We start from the raw sequence: 8,500 nt of genomic DNA, 5'->3' as shown, positions 1-8,500 counted from the left end.
GCACTCCGTTGCACAATTTCTGGCTACTTTGTATTCATTGAACTAACACTACATTCACATAGATGAGAACAAATACAAACAGTAATAATCTTCACCTCCTCATTTCTCTGTTTCTCTTACTATCTTCAGTTTGTTATGGATATAATGATCTTGAAGTTCTGTTGAAGCTCAAATCTTCTATGATTGCTCCCAAGATATGATTGTCGTTAACGGTTAGATATGACCATCAACAGATCTGATGGTCATAAATCTGATTCAAAAAGGTTAGATTGATGCATTACTGACTATATATAACCAATGGTACGCCATTATAACAGATTTCGACCACCTCCCGATGATGGTGGCCGAAATCTGACAAATGTGAATGTAGCTGTTTTTGGCAATTTATAAATTTTTAATGTTGAGGTAGTTAGTTAAATTAATAAACCTAAAAAGTTAAAAATAATTTAAATATTTTGAGTTGAATAGAATTTTTAATGTTGAGGTAGTTAGGTAAATTAATAAATTTAAAAGGTTAAAAATAATTTAAATATTTTAAGTTGAATAGGATAATATTATATTTTGAAGAGAATTTTAAATATTGAAACAATTATGTATTTGGATAGGATTGGATGGGGGAAAAGGATAAGGTAAAAATGTTAGTACCAAATTTACACCTGTGTCGACATCTGTAGGTTCGAGAACTAACAAAACACCCACTGTCACAGCAATTGTATGGTGGTGAAACCATCACCGCACAATCAAAGCGACGGAAAGGGCAAGATCCACCTAAGCGAGTGCTGGAACGACGATAATTCCACAAAACTATGATCAAACACCACAAATCTCATCCAAAACGCAAATAAACTACAAGCCAACAACAAAAAACCCAACACCCAAAATCCATCAACCACCACCGAGCGTCGACGGCAAATGTCGAGCATACTTGTAAAGCCCTCTTGTTGCAGATCAACATAACAACACCTCTGTTAACAAAAACCAATGAATATTGCATTTGATTGATACTCTTTCACTAAATTAACAAAGATTATGTTAAGAGGGTACATAACCTCTGTTTTGATCATCAATCAATGTTTCTACCCAAAAAAAAAAAAAAAGAAAAAAGAAAAAAGAAAAAAGAAAAAAGAAAAAAGAAAAAAGGAATATACAAGGTAGACAATAAGGAAAATATAGACATATCAACACCTTCTGAAAAGAAGGAAAAGAAAAGAGCAAGAATAAAAAAACTACAAATTTATAATTAAGCAAGAGAATGACTTGAACATATAAACGAGACTAGAGAGGATGCTTGTAGTTGACTGGCTGAATCGAGAAATGTAGTTAAGGATTAGGGTGGCGTCTGGTGTGTTGTGTGTGGAAAAAGTGAGTTTATATACAAAGGGCAATTATGTAATTATAGTTAGGCACTTTACTGGATCTGAGGCAATTCTATAATTATATAAATATATCAAGGACAAAAAGGTCTTTAAAAACAAGTTAATTTTTTTCCCCTTAATTTATTATTATTTTTTTGGTAAATTTTTCTTTTAAAAATATTGCAATGTATTTTTACTCTTTATTAATTATGACAGGAATAGTATAATTATGGTTTTACTTTTACTTTAATTATTTTTTTATCTGCATTTTTTATTTGCAAGAATATATGTAATTTATTTAAAATTAAATATATGTTATTTTATCTATCAATAATATAACATATAGAATTGTTGAACCCTCATATGTTTTGATTTGCAAAAACTAACCAAAGAGTTGATTGGTTATCTAACTAATATGCTAAGATATGACAATAAGTCATAACAAAAAACAAAATGCATTTTTTCTAGTTTGTACGATTGTGCAGGATAAATGTTAAAAAGTTGCCTAGATACACGTTCCTCTCAGCATGATAACATTTCGGGTGATCGTGCATGCTTTTAGCCCAAATGGAGTTTAGTCGCTCACAGAAGCACGACCAAGCACCACACTCATTCCATCCAAGTCAAAAGTCAAAGTCTTCAGAATTCAAACATTTTACGCTTTTGACGAGTCTTGGAAGACAAGTCTTGAAAATCAAGTTGAAGTTCAAGTATCAAAAGTGGAACGACCGTTCTCCATGGTGGAACAACCATTCACCATGGTGGAACGACCGTTCACACTCAAAGATCGCTCTTGCCTAAATGTCAATGTTCTAGGAAGTCGTGCATGCTTCTGGAATTTTTATGGATTTTAAGGAGCCAATGGTCCGACCATTCCTCGTGGTGGAATGATCGTACCAAAAACCCTAAAACTGTACGAATTGATTGTTGGTGTCAAGAACGACCGTTTGCGATGGTGGAATGTTCGTTCCTGTGTGTCTATATGCTTTTTAGACATGCATTAATTGCAACAATGATTCTTTGCATCCAAGGGAAATAACAAGCAATAAATAGAGCATCTTATTGCTTAGAAAATTAGAGAGAATATCAAAGATTCAAAGTCATATCAAAACATTCTCACATAATCCCTTGAGCTAAAAATTCAAACCAAAGTATCACTTTCTTGCACTCATTTGTATACCTTTGAGAGTATTGTTCTTATTGAGTGTTCAAGCCTAAGTTAAGAGACAATCTTTCTCACACTTTTAATCAAACACTTCGTGGGCGAAATCCTGTAAATCTAGAGAGAAATCTTGTCAAACTATTGTAAGAGGTGAAATCCTGTCTAACTAGTGTGTTTGGCGCAATCCGATTCTAGTGGAACTTCAAGGAAGTTACCTTGAAGAAGTGGATAGGACGTTTGTGGGTAGAGCTCTGAATCACTATATATCTTTGAGCATTTCTTCTCTCTCAACTCATTTATTATTCATTGCATAAATACTTGAAGCATCATTATCATTTGCACTTATTTATTGCTTCATTTTTAACTCTCACAACATAAAAATTTGAATCAAAATTATGTTATTATGATATTATCTGTCAATAATATAACATATATATTAGGTAATTATATATATAATCAAATTAGCATAATATTATTTCTTTAAAAAATTAAATATATGTTCTTTTGCATGCAATCTTATAAATAATAATCCACAAAATTAGAAAATAAGAGGCAATTTATATTCTTATTTTAATTAGATGCCACTATAATTGTCCTACTTAAATATTTTAGTTAGGTATAAATCTTGTTAATCTTATATTAATTTGAATAATTGAAAATCAATCAATGAAGTAAACTAAACAAACTAATTAGAAGAAGGAAGGGGAACTTTAAACAAGAACAAATTAATTACTTAAATCGATATTTAAAATTGTTTAAAATTATTTTAGATACTAGTCCCGAACAATCGATTTCATAATTGATACTGTATAAAATAACTTTTTAATTTTGATAAGAAACTCGATATTCAAAGAATTCAACATTGTATTATAAAGAGGAGAGACACAATAAATTGTAGCACATAAAAATACAAATATTTACCATTTAAAATTAAAAGAAAAAAAAAGATTCTTACCATAAAAATTTAATAAAAAAATTTTATTTTTATTTTTTAATGAATGTTATAGCTTTTATATTATTTAATAATTTTAAAACTTTACCCCGACAATAATCTTCTCTATATCTATTTTATAGAACATCACTAGGCATAGTGCTGTTCTTATTCTAACAATCTTATTACAATTATAATTAATTTGTGATATTCATTTAAATAATAATCTGTTTAAGAGTTGCCTTTACAATTGGTGCTTTTGGTAATTTCAGAAACAGTTCACGTCTTTGAATGAGAAATCAAATTAACTAAATAACTAAATTAAAGAAGATGTACAAAGAAGAAAATAAAGTGTGAAGAAATCAATGGGCAAGTTGTATTAAGAAATAACTAACTATATTGAGAGCACATATTTGGTCAAAGGTCAAAATTGACAATATGTACATTTTGAAAAAATAATTTTTTTTTTTAATTTTAATTAATTAAGTAAAAAAAAAATAATATAATATAGTTAGTTCACTGCATGGATGAAGTAGGTAGTAGCTAGCATGGATGAATGCATTCAGCAACTTGCCCAATTCCAACTGAAAGCAGCCGTTTCATTACCAAATGGAAAGCGTGGCAGACTGCAGTTGAACCAAAATCAGTGAAAGATAGCAAAGAAAGAGTCCAAGTACGTAGATAAATACAGTGTATTATCAGGTTGCATGACATTATCTTTTTATAGTTTAAATGCAAAATAGGGTAAGAGATCGATGGAATTGGAGTCTTCTACTCCTACTAGATATCCAATAACGACCAAATATTAATTGTTCGTTCTTTCATTGTATTTCTGAGTGCAAGTGGGAATCACACACACATGCACACACGCAGAGAAAGATTTTGCGATAAATAGTATATTTTTAGTTTAAAGTTTTGTGGACAGAACCATATGCTCTCTTTTTATAACGCCTGGTCTCCCTTTTATTGGCAATTTTTTTATAGCCAAAAGGCAAAAGCATCGTCCTGACCTTATTTATATTACAGAAATATTTTCTTCTTATTACGTGGCTGATTCCCATTTGCTATTTTCAGAAATTTTACTTTACAAATGTCCATTGTTTTATAGAAGAGGAAGATGTTCGTCTACAGTACTCTATAGCATCATCCCTTTCAAAGAGGGGAATATGGATCGATGGAATTTTGTTAATATATCTTTCGTATATGCGCTAATTAATTAGCCTTTTTAAAAAAAAAATAAATAAATAAATTAACCTTAATACAAATATAAAATGTCCTGCCAATAAAGTCCACTTTATTTCAATTCATATAACTCTCAAAAATAAAATTAATAAGGGTTTGTAAAATTTTATTCCTTTTATCAAGTGAATTAATTTCTTAAAAGATTAGATAACATAATATCCATAAATGTTACATATCAAAATGTTTAAAATAGGTGTTCCATAGAGGGACAAATGGATATGATTCTAACAGCTAGCCCTTAAAACTCTGCCACTCCGTTTTAATGCTAAATATAAGTAGGTCAAATGCTATGAATTATACTTTCAGCCCCTAGCTTTAATTTTTAATGGACAATGGAAAATGACACTGATAAGTTTTGGATGCTCAATTTTATTTGTTAATTAATTAAGTAAGCTATAGATTTCCAACTTAAGTCTAGTAAAGATGCATCCTCATCCAATGCCTTTATGCCTAAACATGCAAAGATTATTTGATAGGACAACAAGATTCTAATAACAATTAAACTTTTAATTAAGTGTGATTTTAATTTAATTCTGTCAATATGTTTATCTCTTTATTTTAAAATTTCCTTTGTATATATTCTTCTTTAATTAGGCTTGAAAAGGTACGCGTAGGTTCAATTTAGTAATTTACACAGTGTGAAAAATTCTTCCCAGGATGATGATTAAGACCCAAAAAAAAAAAAAAAAACCAACTCTTGTGATTATAAAAACAAAAATATCAGAAATTAGCAAACATATATACTGATATGCAATATCTCTACAATACCGTTTCTTTTAAGTCAGCAAAATTTTAAAGTTTAATAATTTTTAATAATGTATTACAGTTAACTTTGTTTCAAAATCATGTATATTCCAATATCTCTTAAGATTTCCAGAATATTAGACAATTTTCTTATTGCTAAACAAAATTTTTTAGTTATATTGATGCAATATTAAATTAAATGTTCCTTTTCCATCAAACAGTAATCTCAGGTATTTCCTTCAAAATACCAAACACATGTATCTCAATACGATCTATATAACTATCTATTTTGGTTTTTTTTTTAATTTTTTTTTATTTTTTTTTTTCATGTAAAAGCATATTGGACTCATTAAAATAATTCTAAATCTAATCATTTCAATTGAATACAATTTTTGGGTTTGAGTTTCTTCGGATGCATTTCAATATGTAATATTATGGATCTTTTTGAAGGGGATAATTTTTAATAAATTAGAGGATTTTTGTAGTCATTTTCCATAATACAATAAATTTCAAAGTAGAGTCCCCATTCCACGGGCAATAATTTTATGTAGATGAGTCAAAACCGAATCGATCCATCCAGTTGGAGTCTGCTAAATTATGTGCAAGATAAACAATTGCAACTTAAATATATTCCTTCACTAGCTAATTAGCTAGGTAGGCTATAATCTATGTATAATTACATATATTTTTAGCCTCTGATATGTATTTTATATATCAAAGCAACTTTATATAAGTAAAGGTCAACTCCCATAACCAATGAAATAGTGAGTTGACTTAGGAAGCGAAAAAAAAAACCTTCTTTATTAAATAATATTTGTATTTTTAATCTCCTTTTAGTCGGTGAGCCATTCCATATGTAGGTGTATATATTATTTTTACAAATACACTTAAAATATTATGAGGATGACACGAGCCTTTTTAAAAAATCAATCTTAATTTTCGGTGCTAGTGTTCTATGTTAAAATTAATGAATTGAATAAGAAATTTTCAAGATTCAAACATAGCATATGACGTAATCAAATTTTTCCAGTATTATTTTAAATAATAACTACTATAAAAAAAAAAAAAAAATTTAAATGCAAAGTATTACCTTCTACTGTTGCCTTATTACATATTTATACAATCAGAGAAGGTTACAATTTTTTCTTTCATCTGACTAAATTATCCTTTTTCAGTTCGTCTTTTGAAATATCCTTCTAACAGTCGAATAATAACTAACAATATTAGCATAAATAAAAATTTAAGGAACTGAAATGTCAAACTTAAAATAAGAGAAAAAAATAAAATAAAATGAAAGGCCTAGAAACATTTTCTAAACTAAAATAGAAGTTGGATTAGCTATCTTGGGAATTTTCTTTGTAATATATAATTATATATATGTTCTATGTACGATCAAATTCTCCAATGAAGTGTCATTGTTTCGTCCACTGTCTATTTATTTATATAGTTATTAATAATTTGCTTTCAGAAAGCAGTTTGGAATGAATATTTCATCATCCTCTTAGTCACTCCCTTTGTCCTGCTCGAGTATCTTTGTTTTTTTATATGAATGAAAGATACCTATGGAATCTTCTTTCACTCTCAAAACGTTCCGATATACATCAAATTCCCATTTTGAGATTATTTATATATTGCAAGGAAAATGAGCGCCAATGATTCATGAAGGTTACCAATTGTGAGTAGGGATGAGCCATGAGCCAGGTAGCTCGCAAGCTACTTGAGCTCGGCTCGTCCCAAGCTCGAGTAGCTTGTGAACAGTGACGAGCCGAGTTTGATCTAGGCCGAGCTTGGCTCGTCAGGCTCGCGAGCTTAAACGAGCTTAGGGGGTAATTTGTAAGATTTCAAAAGTTTTATTTTTAAGTTGTCAAAATTACAAACAACACCCATGACCCAATCACAAACAAAAACTCAAAACCCATTCAAAGCTCAAACAAAAACTCATCTCTTTCACCTTCATTAATCCTCGGTTCCATTCGAGCTTAGAATGTGAAAGAAAATTAATGAAGGAGAAAATCTAAAGGAGCAGAAGAAGAGGAGGTGAGAATAGAGAAGAGAATATAGAAGAAGTAAAGAAGAAAGAGGAGAGAATGGGAAGAAAGAAAAAAAAAAATACAGACCAAGGAGAAGATCTGAAGAAGTAAGAAAAGAGAAGAGAAGAGACGGGGAGAAAGAGAGAAAAAAAAAGTTGAGGTGACAAAATGAGGTGATAGGTGAAATAAAGAAAGAGAAAAAAAAAATGAGATGATATTGATAGGTGAAAAGAAGAAAGAGAAAATGTGGAAAGAAAGAGAAAATACAATAAATTATTGAGCTTGGTTAGGCTCGAGCTCGACCTCGAGTACCACTTTAGACTCGCGAGCTCGAACTCAAACAGGAATATTAAAGCTCGATTGAGCTCGGCTCGAGTTTGTTACTGTTTATCACGAGCCAAGCTTGAGTATTGAGATACTCGGCTCGGCTTGACTCTACTCGTATACATCCCTAATTATAAGCTCTATTTCTTTGACATTTCAACGGCTAATTAAAGCAGAATAACTCTCTGTCACTATTAATTGTTTTATGTAGCCAAATACATGCGCCCGGCAGTAATAACTGTTGAACCTCTGCATGTATGATATAATAACCATGTCTACCCTCAAAATATCATAAATTATATGAAAGAGAAATGAAAGGTACTCGAAAAACTACTAGAAAAGAGAGGACTGAAGGAGAGTGATGTATATGTAAATGCCCGTCTCAAAAACTACTCCTTGTCTATGAATTTGAGACTTTGCTTTAGCATAATAATGCAAATATATTTAAAATGTCAGCCTGATAAGTGAAATTTTATTATGTAGAAGCTTTAACGAGAGTGTGTGTACCATCTAATCTAAGTTGTGCATGCTATAGAAAGTTAATTCTCATGGTTTTGTATATATATATAGTAAACAACTTTTTTTGACCCAAGGTTTGCCTTAATGACACTTTTTCACCCAAAAAGTTTCAAAATACAAATTTATTACCCAAAAGTTTACATTCCGTAACTACCCAAAATACACTTCCCTTAGGGTTTGTGATTCGACAGCG

The sequence above is a fragment of the Pistacia vera genome, unplaced genomic scaffold (genome assembly GCF_008641045.1).
Source record: "Pistacia vera cultivar Batoury unplaced genomic scaffold, PisVer_v2 Contig1045, whole genome shotgun sequence".
In the NCBI taxonomy this organism is placed as follows: Eukaryota; Viridiplantae; Streptophyta; class Magnoliopsida; order Sapindales; family Anacardiaceae; genus Pistacia; species Pistacia vera.
The sequence above is the reverse complement of the archived record's forward strand: the minus strand, read 5'-3'. Positions refer to the sequence as shown.